This window comes from Gossypium raimondii, chromosome 10 (genome assembly GCF_025698545.1).
Source record: "Gossypium raimondii isolate GPD5lz chromosome 10, ASM2569854v1, whole genome shotgun sequence".
Taxonomy (NCBI): Eukaryota; Viridiplantae; Streptophyta; class Magnoliopsida; order Malvales; family Malvaceae; genus Gossypium; species Gossypium raimondii.
In genome coordinates, this window is record NC_068574.1 from 24,122,654 (window position 1) to 24,135,958 (window position 13,305).

The 13,305-nt window shown below is 33.3% G+C and overlaps 1 non-coding gene across 1 annotated transcript; it reads right to left on the bottom strand.

Moving 5' to 3' along the window:
* Positions 1–9,560: 9,560 nt before the first annotated feature.
* Positions 9,561–9,667, bottom strand: LOC128034299 (small nucleolar RNA R71). The gene has a single exon (XR_008190429.1). It is a non-coding gene; the product is annotated as a small nucleolar RNA R71 (small nucleolar RNA).
* Positions 9,668–13,305: the final 3,638 nt, after the last annotated feature.

Consider the following 13,305-nt stretch of genomic DNA (forward strand, 5'->3'; position numbering starts at 1 on the left):
AAAGACTTAAGAGATGGCATGACAAGCACATTTGAGTTTGGGAATTTGAAGCAGGTCAGCAAGTCTTGTTATTCAATTCCAAATTAATGTTCTTTTTAGGTAAGTTAAAATCACATTGGTCCGATCCATTTATGATTCACCAAGTCTATCCATACAGAGTTGTTAAACTTCAAAATAAGGGAGTTAATTTTCAAGTTAATGCTCAGCGCTTAAAACATTATTGGGGAGATAAAATTGAACGGGATTAAATCTCGCTCATTTTATCAAATATTTAATTTTCTTATTTAAATAAATGATTTAGGGTATATTTTCAGGATTAGTATGTTTAAATAAATTCTGTCTAGGATATTGGAACTTAAGCGGGACCGCTTGTGACCCCTCCAATTTATTTTAACATACTCTTTCGAGAAATTATTCCCTAAATAACAAAATAAATTTTTAGTTTTCAAATAAAAGGGTTAATTTTGATCCAAGTTTTAAATTGCAACTCAATTTCAAATTTTCTTTAAGTCTAGGTACTTAATTGAATTATTTTTAAAATTTGGTTGCTCTTTTGTAATATTAAATAAATTAGATGTCTTTTTGTAAATATTTTCAAAGGCATCTAGAATAAATGTTTTAATTTAATTTAATAAATAAGATGATACTAACTAGTATATAATTTTATTTATTATAATATATATTAATTATTATCAACTTTGCATAGAATTAGAATTAGTTTAAATTTGATCATATTTTGTAGTTTTTCAATAAATTAATAGCAAATAATAATTTAATATGCATTATATTAATTATTAATTGTTGTTAACTCTATGTAGATTTAGAACTTAGAATCTTTTAACTATTAATTTGTTCTAAGAATTCTAATCAAACTCCTACTCCCTTCACTATAAAATTTACCCACTTTTTCCACTTTTTCCACTTTTTCACACCACTTCAACCTAGCCAGATCAACACCCACATTCGGCACCAGTAGCCCCAACGCACACCCTGCGTGCCAACATCCTAGCAGCCTGCTCCTTGTCGCTGCATCTGCCCACACGTCCAGCTCCAACAGCCTCCACACCAGCTCGTGCGCCTAGTAGCTCGCCAGGCCAGCTCGACGCACCTTCCTTCTACCCACTCTCCCGCATCCGCGCAGCACGCTCATGCCCTACTGCTCACACAAGTATCCACATATTGCTGCTGCCTCCATCTTGCCAAGCCACGCCTAGCACACCGCTACACCCTAGCGTGCTGCTGCCGCCTTGCAACTTGCACCAACACTCTTGCCTATCGCACCACACCATCAAAACACCCTACAACAATCCTTAAATCAACCACTTTTTCTTTATATTTATTTTCTTTGAGTTCTTAACTTTTATAAAAAGGTGGTAAGATAAAATTTTCTCCTAAATTTCAATTTTATTTAATTTTTCAATTTATTGAATTATTAATATTTTATACTAATTAAATTTTTGAGAAAATATTTATTCTATCTTATGATTAGGTTAATCATGCCTCGCAAAAGAACTCGTGCCTCTGCTAAAACTGATGAACCACAAAACAAATTCCATTGTGAAGAAGCCAAAGCGAGATACGAAAGCGTTTTCAAGAATCAACAAATGCACCCAGAGAAAAGCTTTACACTAAAAGAAAGCAACTATATTGATTTCAAGGCGCGCGCATTCGATAAATTGCCGAAGCTCTCAATTGGGAGTTATTTTGTGAGAAAAGAACTAGTGTAGATGAGGACTTAGCTCATGAATTTTATGCAAATTTGACCTCAAATGAATTAACGGAAGTTTCCATTTGAGGAATCAAGGTACCAATAACCTCAAACGCTATTAATAAATTCTTTGAATTACCTGATTTTTAAGATGACGAATATTCCACCTTGGTGAGCAATATTGAGTCTAAAAATTTGCAAGAAATTCTCGAGGAACTTACAGTTTCATGTTCTAAGTGGACTGTTTCAAAGCAAGGAATTTACACTTGTCACAGATAATATTTGACACCATCAACGAAGGTATGGTTTTATTTCATTCGATTCAGCCTTATACCTATTTCACATTGGACTACAATTTCATTAGAGTAAATGGTCTTATTATACTTGATTTTAACTGGAAAGACCATTGATGTAGGAAAAATCATCCTGAGAGAAATGCAGAATTGCGCCGCTAGACGTTCTGGCCCGGCTTACTTTCCCTTTATGATAACAATTTTGTGGTTAAAATTCATGCAAACGTAAAGAATACAGGTTATAGCTAGGGCACAATCTCAGATTAGGTCCTCTGCCGAATAGCTAGAGATTATGTTCTCCAACAACAAGTTGAAGAAAGCGAGGATCCCGAAGAATAAGAAGATCCCACAGAGATCTAACTGATGCAGTCAGCTGAAATCCCTGATAAGGCAAAACCAATGGAACCAATAACCGAACCTGACATCGCAACTTCAATGTTTAGGACTCAATCATCTCGCCCAAATCTTCGAGATGAGCTGTCCAAGTTGATGGATATAATGCAATATTTGCAGTGGCAGCAACAAGCTTACTGGATATATTCAAAAATACGAGATGACTCAATGAGAAGCGCTCTTACGAAAATATTCAATGACCCATTTATTTTTGTGCCTGAGTTTCCAGATTTCATATTTGAACCATGGAGTCCACTATCGAAGAGGGAGCGAAGCGATTCATTTAAAAACAAAGATAATGGAGCAAAAGATGAGTCGAATTCGGAGGGATCTGCAAATAAATAAAAAGGGGGGATCTTTACTTTATTTTATTTCCGTTCTTAGGTTATTTAATGTTTTAAGATTAGGTTTTATTAGGAATTTTTATTTTCGCACAATAAAACAAAAGGTGGAAATCATAAATAAAAATGAACAAGTTGCAAAGTACAAAGTGTGGCAATAGGTATATACATGTCTAGGATTGGATCTAAAGACAGCTTGGTACTTAAGCAGTCAAATTGGCTCACCTCCTCTTTTCTATAATCTTACCTGGTGTTTAGTATCTGTTCACTTTTAACAATGAGGACATTGTTAATCTTAAGTAGGGGGGACTGAAAAATTGAAATCATTTCCACTAAGAATAAATTTTTCTTTCAGTTATGATTAGGTTATATTTTGTTCAAAAATTTTAAATTTTGTTATGCTAGGTTCGTGATAAAGGTATGAAACCCAGTTCACAGATCCTGCTTGTTAGAAAACATATAAGATTGAAACTAGTTTCGCATATACTTACTGAAAAACATACTTAAAAACTTAGCTTGTACTTGTTTCAACATAGATATTTAAATAGCATGAAACATGCTCAGACACTTGTCTTATTAGGATGGCTGAAGAACATAAGACATGTTCTCGCCCACAATTATATTATCAAAATCTGTTGGATAGGCAGATCTCCTTATAATGCCTCAAAATGACATAAAGAGTCCTTAACAAGTCTCATAAGTGCATCACGAATCAATGCACTCTCCTATACACAGTAAAATCTAAATTATATAGGTTTTTTTAGTAGTTTACGACACATTTTTGCTTAAAAATAATATTAATCCCGACTATTTGATAGTTAAAAGGGTGAATTTTGTTCATATTAAGATACGGGCATGATTTAATGAAGAATGTAATTTTATGCTATTTTACATTAAATTTTTGCATAATTTAATTATTTTATGTGACATATATTAACTTTGATTTAAGTTTTGCAGTTGGACCAAAGAATTATGAATGGTTTGTTTGTTAATACCACATGAACATCAACCTATTTTCACTCCACATGGATGTCAACATCAAGCAAATTTGGGCCATGAAGAAATTAATTCAATCCAATTTATTTTGGTGTAATTAAAGAACAAGTCTGGCAAGCAGTTAGGTCAATAAACCACCCAAGAAAGGGGGAGTAAAGCCCAATTCGACTATGGCATCTGAGCAGTCTAATATTGACTTTTATTATATTTATTCAGAGGCCCTCACACTTGCAAAACATTCAGAAATCAGCCCTTAACAATTACCCTTGAAGCCGTCCACCACCTTGCTTGATTCAAGCATGATTTCATGCATGAATCAAGCAACCAAAAACCACTCCCTTCCACAATATATGGCCGACCTAGAATGAATGCATATAATGGGATTGAAAATTCTATTTTTAGCAAACCTACTAGCCATCCCTCTAGCATAAATAGACCCTCTCATTCTACTATTCAATCATTCCTAAATCATTATTCATTTCATCCTTTAACACACATTCATCCATCCTCTCATTTTTCTCTAACTTTCATTCTTTTCCACCCATCCTATTTCCATATTTAGCTAATTAGTTCCTAGAGAGATAACTTTCTCTTGGCCAGCCACCTGAAAGAGTAGTTGTAAGAATTGGAGGAAGCCTCCACGACTAGTGATCATACTATCAAAGAGTTTTCTCTTCCTTTTTGCTCTTCCTTAATTATTCATTATGTTTGCAAATTGCTTGTTGTTTTTTTATCGACAATGGTAGCTTAATTCTATTTAGCTATTATGGTTGCATTAATTTAATAAAGTTCATTTAAACTGTGTTTATGATGCTCTGTGCCTCAATCGTTCATATTTTCAATTAAACTCAAGTATGCATTTCATTCATATATGATTGAATGCATTAGAATTAGTCGAGTGATCCTAACCAGACAATTAATAATGGATGCAATAATTGAAAAGTGCATGCTTAATTTATATTCGAACCAGAATAAATTAAGGTCCATAATAACTTGACTGAGCTATAATACCTTGCATAGATTTTGTGTTTATGTGATTAAATTGTTTCAAACAGACCTAGTCCCTGTTACTACACATGAATTCTAAGAAACCTTAAAGATTCCAAAAGGACTTAATATTGGTTTCAAGCTTATGAAAGATCTAGTTGCCATGAAATATTTTTCTGGAGCAATATTAACATGATGAGAATGAACTAAGTTAATTGATGTGATTATCCTAGCCTATTATTGTTGAAATCTTAAGAATTCTATTGCTAAATCTATCTCATCCATTTTTAGCTGTTCATTTCATTTGCATTTAGGTTAACTTACATTAGGGATCACTTTGCATCTAGACATTTATTTTTTCCAACACTCAAAATTATTGCGTTTTTCTTACCAAATTGATAATATTAATTTTGAAAAATGTTTATTAACATATACAGTCCCTGTGCAGACGATAACTATTATACTTACTTATTACTTGATAACAACTATGTAGGCTTGCACAAACCACGTGTTACCAGTTTTTGGCGCTATTGCCGGGGACTATTGCCTTAATCATTTTTGTGAAATTATTCATTCCAATTTGGTTTTTTATTTTATTTTTTTATTTTTCTAACTTTACTAATTAATTTTTTATATTTTTGGATCCATTTTATTTTCAGGTGTTCATGAGCATAGATCAAATCATCGATTTACTCTTTGTAGACCTTGAAATCGAGTGGGCATTTAAACAGAGAAGACGCGAAAGATTAGCCTAGAGACAAGTCGCAGAAATGGACTGATACAGAATGAATGGAGGAAGCAGAAGAAAGATCGAATTCAAGTTGTTTGACTCGAAAATGAAAGATTTGGATCTGATCTGAAAAAAAAAAGAAATAAACAAATTCAGTAATAAAGAAGTCGAAAACAATAAAAGAAGAAATTTTGAGAACAAATAAAAAAAATACAAAATTTAAAGTGGAAGATGGATTGAATAAATCGATGGTTGTGATGGATATAATGATAAATGTCCAATTGAACCCTTTGAGATATAAACCCTAACAAGCTCAATTAATGGCTCTAATCAACCCTACAAGAAATAATCCTTGGAAAATTGAAGGGTGAAGAATAAATTCCCACGACTCTTTGAAGAAAATCGAGAAGAGAACTACTTCTAAAAACCACAAGAAATCTTGAACAAGAAACAAACTCCAAGTGTTGAAAACTTTATTAATGAAAACAATTGTCTCTTTAATAAATAATGAATAAGTCTTTATATAGGCAAACTAAGTACATCCAAATAAAACTCTAAAGTATACTAAAACTCTAATTAATCTAAATAAGATGTAGTTTTAAACAAAACTTTCTTGTTAACATAAAACTCTTAAATAACTTAAAATACTTAATAATTACAAAAAAAATTGTAATAATAAAATAATAAGAGATGATAAATATAATATTGGGCTCATATATAATAAAAATTAAGCCTAAAACCCAAATCCGATATGATTTAAACTCGAATTAAAAGCCCGAAACTCGTAATTCTCGTCATAATCCCATCCAAAAATTTTGCTTTTGTAGTCTTCACTAAAACGGTCATAACTTGAGCTCTCAATCTTAAAATCGAGTGATTGAAAGTACGTTTTGAAGCTAAGAGATAGAAATTTGAACGCCTTGAAGACATCTTAACCAAGAAATGCCTGGATCTCAACCAAAAAGTCATCGCAAGTATGATGATTTCCCAAACTTGAAAATTTGTAGCTTTGGTGAATTGAATTTAATAAATTTCACTCCATCCATGTATGTATCATTCCCCTTTTTCTCAAAAAGATTCGTTCTCGAATCTTGTATTTGGTTGAATAAGAAAGAATCTTTATCATATGTGGAATAATTTAATAGAGCTCCTAGCAATGGATCAACAAATTCTTGAAAGAATGAAACAAGTCCACTAGACAAATTCAAGTTAAGACAAATTCTTGAAAGAATCTTTATCATTCCTAGCTTTTGCCTAGATATTTTCTTGCTTTTAATTTTCTTTTCCAATTTTAGAACTCTCCAATTTTACCTCTTATTTATTTTCACTCGCTAAAAGTGGACCATCAAGTAGATTTTTATCACTCAATGTCTCTTTTCTCTCTGTCTTTTCAATTTTTTCTTTCCCCCTAACCATCTCACAGAATTTCATCATTTTCAATTAGTCCTTATACACATTTTTGGGCTCCAAAGGGGATAAAGTGTATCTTTTTTCTTTAAACAAAAGGGAGTAACGGTTCAATTTGCCATGGTGTACCACATCAAGATCATATTGCCATGATATTCTAAGAAGTAAATGAGCGGCATGCATGGGAACTACATCACACCAAACTTTATCTGAATAATTCCCAATTTTGAAAACAATTAAAGACTATTTAACTACTTTAACTTTTGAACTTTCGTCAAGCCATTGTAAGTGATATGACTTAGGATGATTTTGAAAAGGTAAAGATAAATTATCCACTAAAAAACTACTCACAATATTGGCATAACTACCACTGTCAACAATAAAAGAACACAACTTTCCTTGAATCAAACACCTCGAGTGGAAGATGTTAATCCTTTGCACTTCATCAGAACCATCCCTTACCTGAATGCTAGAGGACTGTTGCACTACAAGACAATGGGATTCAAGTAAATCATCCCCATCAGTAGGAGATTCCAAAACCTCATCATCCCCATCAGTAGGAGATTCCAAAACCTCTTCCATACTATGTTTGCGTATCATTATTAGAGGTTGAAATAAAAATACTCAAAAAAAATTTGATCAGAGAAAATTAAAAATCACCGTTATACACTCGCAATAAAAAAAACTCTAAGAGAAAAATAAAAGAAATTAAGATTTTCTCGTTTGTAAATTTTAAAGAGTAATCAAACTCAATAATATTCAAAAAGATATGGGATCACTCTCTAACAAAGTCGACCTAAGGCTCTAAGAAGCTAAAAAAAACTCGACTCCAAAGGAAGTAAGTTACACGGAGAAAGGAGAGACAACTCTTTTCGTACCTATTAACTTAAGAAACAAATGTGTTAGAATGCATAATAGAATAAGAAAAGCTAAACAAAAAAAAAAACCTAATGTTAGAATAAAAAAAAAACTACCCAACCGAAAACTCAAAACAATGGAAAACAAATTGAATTTTTTTCGTTCAAGGAGTTCCCGATTTCTAGAAATCATGAAATTTAACCTGGAGTCTCCTCAAATAATGTAGATCTGGTCTGGAAAATTTTGGCACCAAATTCAACCCATAGAATATTTTCTTATTTTCATATTCTTTTTTGTATTTTTTGATCACTTTTTTTGTGGAAAATATTTTTTATACTCTAAATTAGTGCCAAGAAATAGTATGTAAAATTTCAAATCGTTTGAAAAGCATTTACCCTTTGAAAAATATTTTTTTCTAAAAAATTTTTTGGTAAAAAGAAAAATTTTTGTTTTGAGGTTGTTTACTAGAAATCAATTTATAAGAATACAAAGAACACCTAAAATGCCCGAATTTGATACCAAATGATATGGAATGAACAGAGGAAGCGAAAGAATGATCGAATTCAAGTTGTTTGACTTGAAAAGTAAAGATTTGGATCTGATATAAAAAAAAGAAATAAACAAATTTAGTAATAAAGAAGTCGAAAATAGTAAAAAAAGAAATTCAAGAACAAAACAAATAAATATAAAAATATAAAAATAAATAAATATACGAAATTAAAGTGGAAAATGGATTGAATAAATCGATGGTTATGATGGATAGAAGGATAAATGTTTAATTGAACCCCAACAAACTCAATTAATGGCTCCTTTGCAAATTGAAGGGTGAAGAATAAATTCCCATGACTCCTTGAAGAAAATCGAGAAGAAAACTAATAAACAATGAATAAGCCTTTATATAGGCTAACTAAGTACATCCAAATAAAACTCTAATTAATCTAAACAAGAAGTAGTTTTAAGCAAAACTTTCTTGTTAACATAAAACTCCTAAATAACTTAAAATACTTATTAATTATAAGAAATTTGTAATAATAAAATAATAAGAGTTGATAAATATAATATTGGGCTCATATATAATAAAAATTAAGCCTAAAATCCAAACCCAATATGATTTGAACTCAAATTAAAAATCTGAAACTCGTAGTTCTCGTCATAATCCCATCCAGAAATTCTGCTCGCGTAGTCTTCACTAAAATGGTCATAACTTGAGCTCTCAAACTTAAAATTGAGTGATTGAAAGTGCATTTAAAAGCTAAGAGATAGATATTCAAATTCCATGAAGACATCTTAACCAAGAAATGCCTGGATCCCATCCAAATAGTCGTCACGAATCTAATGATTTCCCAAACTTAAAAATTGGGAGAGTCGGTGAATTCAATTTAATAAATTTCACCCATCTATGCATGTATGCTGGACCTTGAGAATGAAAATGATGTTCAAGGGAGTGGAACCGCTAATGTTCATATTCTAATCCTTATTGATGATGATAGTGATCGCGCTATAACGCAGTATGCTATGACACTTTTTAATGAATTAAATCTGGGAATTAGAAGACCGAGGATCGAGGTATCGCAGTTTGAATTGAAGCCTGTGGTGCTTCATATGCTTCAAACAATAGGCCAATTCAGTTGAATGCCCACAAAAAATCCACATGTTCACCTTCGATTATTTATGAAGGTGAGCGATTCCTTTAAGATTGTCGGTGTAACTTATTAAAGTTGTTTTTGTACTCATTGCAAGATCGAGCACGAGCATGACTTAATTCGTTGCCACCCAATTCAATTTGAACCTGGCAAGAATTAGCTGAACACTTTCTAGTAAAGCATTTCTCACCTATCAAAAATGCTAAGTTGAAGAATGAGATCACCATCTTTCAGCAGAGAGATGATGAGTCCCTATACGAGGCATGGGAAAGATTCAAAGAGCTACTACGTAAATGCCCTTACCACAGGATTCTGCATTGCATCCAGTTAGAAACATTTTATAATGGTCTCAACGTATACAAAAGGTTGGTGGTAGATGCTTCTACAAATGGTGCTCTCTTATCGAAGACTTATAATAAGGCTTTCGAGATCATCGAGAGAATAATCAGAAACAATTGCTAGTGGCCGACAAATCGAACAACTAATGGGTTAAATCATGTTATAGCTCAGCCATTAAGTCACTTTGATGTGATTTCCTACATATTATGGGCGCGGTCATTCTTTCAAGAATTGTCCATCAAATCCCGAGTCAGATTATTATGTAGGGAATCAACATTAAAATAGAAATGGACAAGCACCACAGTCCAATTTCTATAATCTTTCGTGGCGAAACCATCCAAACTTCTCTTGAAGTAACCAAGGAGCTGGACCAAACAATAATTATATGCAACATAGATCAAGTCAACCTCTTGGTTTCAATCAACAAGTTCAGAAACCACCACAAGTTGAACCTTCCAATAATTTGGAGACTTTGTTGAAAGCATACATTGCTAAAATGATTCCTTGATTCAAGGCTAAGCAACAACATTGAAGAATCTAAAAAATCAAGTGGGACAGTTAGCTAATAAGTTTAGAAGCAAACCCCAAGGTGTTGTACCAAGCAACATAGAAAATCCTCTACCAATATATTCTTCTAATAATCTTAAGAACTCATTAAAAGCATACATGGCAAAGAATTGTGCAATTTTGAGAAATTTGGAGAACTAGATGGGGTAGTTAGCCAATGAAATTTGCAATAGACCACAAGGAGTTTTGCCCAGTGACATAGAGAACCTAAGAAATCGGGCAAGGAGAATTGCAAAGCAATCACTTTACAAAGCAGAAGGACTTTGAAACCTAAGGAAGTTTAGGATGAAGATGAACCTCCCAAGAAAAAGGAAATTCAACCAATAGTTGGATTTCCTGTACTAGAGAAGCCAGTTTTTGCAAATTCTAAAGAGGTAAAATCTAAACTAGTGAATTCTAATAAGCTAACCCCTTCATTAGATGCAGATGATATATTACCTCGGAAGAGTTGTTCAGTCCAAGCCAAAGTTCCACGACCTCTATATCCTCAAAGACTCTAACAAGAATAGGATACTCAATTTAAGAGAATGTTGGATGTGTTGAAACAACTACATATCAACATTCTGTTGGTGAAAGCTTTGGAGCAAATGCCGAACTATGCGAAAGCTATGAAGGAATTTCTATCTAAGAAGAAAAGGTTTGGAGAATTTGAAACTATAACCTTGACTACAGAATGTAGCCTATTCTTTCAGAACAAGTTGCCTCCTAAGTTGAAGGATCCAAGAAGTTTCACCATACCTTGCAATATTGGAGAATCCTATTGTGGTAAGGCTTTGTGCGATCTGTGATCGATTATCAACTTGATGCTTATGTCTGTGTTTAGACGATTAGGCATTGGTAAGGCCAGTCCAACTATAGTTGCAATCTAATTGGCGGATCGATCTTTGGCATACCCAGAAGGAAATATCGAAGATATCTTGGTATGTGTTGAAAAATTCATATTTACTGCTAACTTTATTATATTAGATTTTGAAGTAGATAAAAAAGTATCAATCATCCTAGGAAGGCATTTCTTGGCAATTGGTAGGACGATAGTTGGTGTACAAAAAGGTGAACTCACCATGCGAGTTCAAGATGAACAAGTGACCTTTAATATACTCAAGGCTATAAGATCTCTTGACAAGGTTAAAGATTGTTTGTAACACCCCTAACCCGTATCTGTCGCCGGAATAGGGTTATAGAGGATTACCGTAAAATCATAACATAAAAGCATTCATTTCCAAACATTACAATAAACATAGTATATTCTATTCACACACACGCATATCGTCCTTTAATCGAGCCCTCGAGGCCTTAGAAACATTTTAGAAATGATTCAGGATTAAATCAGTAACATTTGAAACATTGAGAAAAAGTTAGAAAATTTAAAACTGCAGTGACTCACACGACTGAGACATACGCCCGTATCCCAGCCCTTGTAACTCTCTAAGTTGGGTCACATGGTCAAGCCACACGCCCTTGTGCTAGGCCGTGTAACACTCGAAATGGCCTTACACGCCCGTGTTCCAGGCCATGTGCTAGGCTGTTAATTGCCTGAATTGAATGCCCTTGAAACTTACAGGAGACACACGGCAGTGTCGCATGGCCGTATGTGACACACAGTAGAGACACATGCCCGTGTCTTAGGTCGTGTGGACAAGAAATTGGCTACAATCAAGCCATTTCTTTCACCAATTCAAAACATGCACCTACAAGCCATTTGCATCTTTGACCAAGGCATCAAAACATACTAAAACATGCATAACAAAACCAATTCAATAAACCATTATTCCATCCAACCAATATGTCATATAGGAACCTCAATCCCAATCAAGCAAATATGCCTAAACTTGTGCATAATTGGCCATAACTAATCCATACACATCTAGCTCAATTCCCTATCAAAACAGACCATAATTGACCAAATTGCAAACATACCATCACTTACCATTTTGGTCAAAAAATCAAGCATCAACTTGACCATATTCACACCGAACCACATAGTACCAAAATTACTAAAATACCACAAATTTAAAGCAACATTTACATGCCATAAACATCAACTAGCCATTAAACATAAGTCCACCTATACAATCAATTATAACCTTGACCGAAACATCAAGATCTATCGATATAATCGCTAGATAGTGTGATAGATCTCCGACGAGCTTTCAAACCGGTCGAGCTTCCGAATACCTATAAAAAATAGGAAAGAAAACTACGTAAGCACATAATGCTTAGAAAGTTCGTAGAACATGAACATAACTTACCATTTTAATACATAACATTAAGTTTAAGCAATAATCCAACCACAAGCTTGGCACAAGCCTAAGCACCAACAACAACACATGTTAGCATATTCAAACATAATCCACATGAATTTAACATAGTAAGCCATTACACATGAACATAATTCATTTAAATTCATCATTTACCTTAACATATCATACTTTCAATGAAACTTACCATTTCAGCCCTTTTCATAAACACATGATATAGTTCCTTTTGAACACTTACCATTCCTTTCCTTTTCATTCCCGTTGAATCATTTAGAATATCATCGGATACGCAGGATAGCTCACACGAACTGTGCTAAACATATAACTGTAACATTTCCTTTCCTTTACATCATTGCTCACATGAGTTTTGGGTCAGAATGTAAGCTACACGATGCTGCTCACACGAGCTGTGGAGTATCCGCAACAAATGCATGACCTCAACCATCAGTAGGACATTCAAGACCAGCACCCGAAACATGAAAACCCTAATGACATGTCATTTCTATCCTATGAATTCCTAAGATTCAAATAGGGCTCGATAATCATCGTGAAATTGTTGGATTTACAGCATACAGTTACATAGAAATCATCATATTAACTTATAGATCAATACATAACATTAAAACAATATATAATCATATGAACTTACCTCGACAACACATATGTATAAATGATATCAACAATTCGAGGCTTTCGCTTTTCCTTGATCTAACTCCGTACGAGGTCTATCTTGATCTAAATATACAAATTCAATCCGTTTAATAACTCTATTATTCAATTCAGTC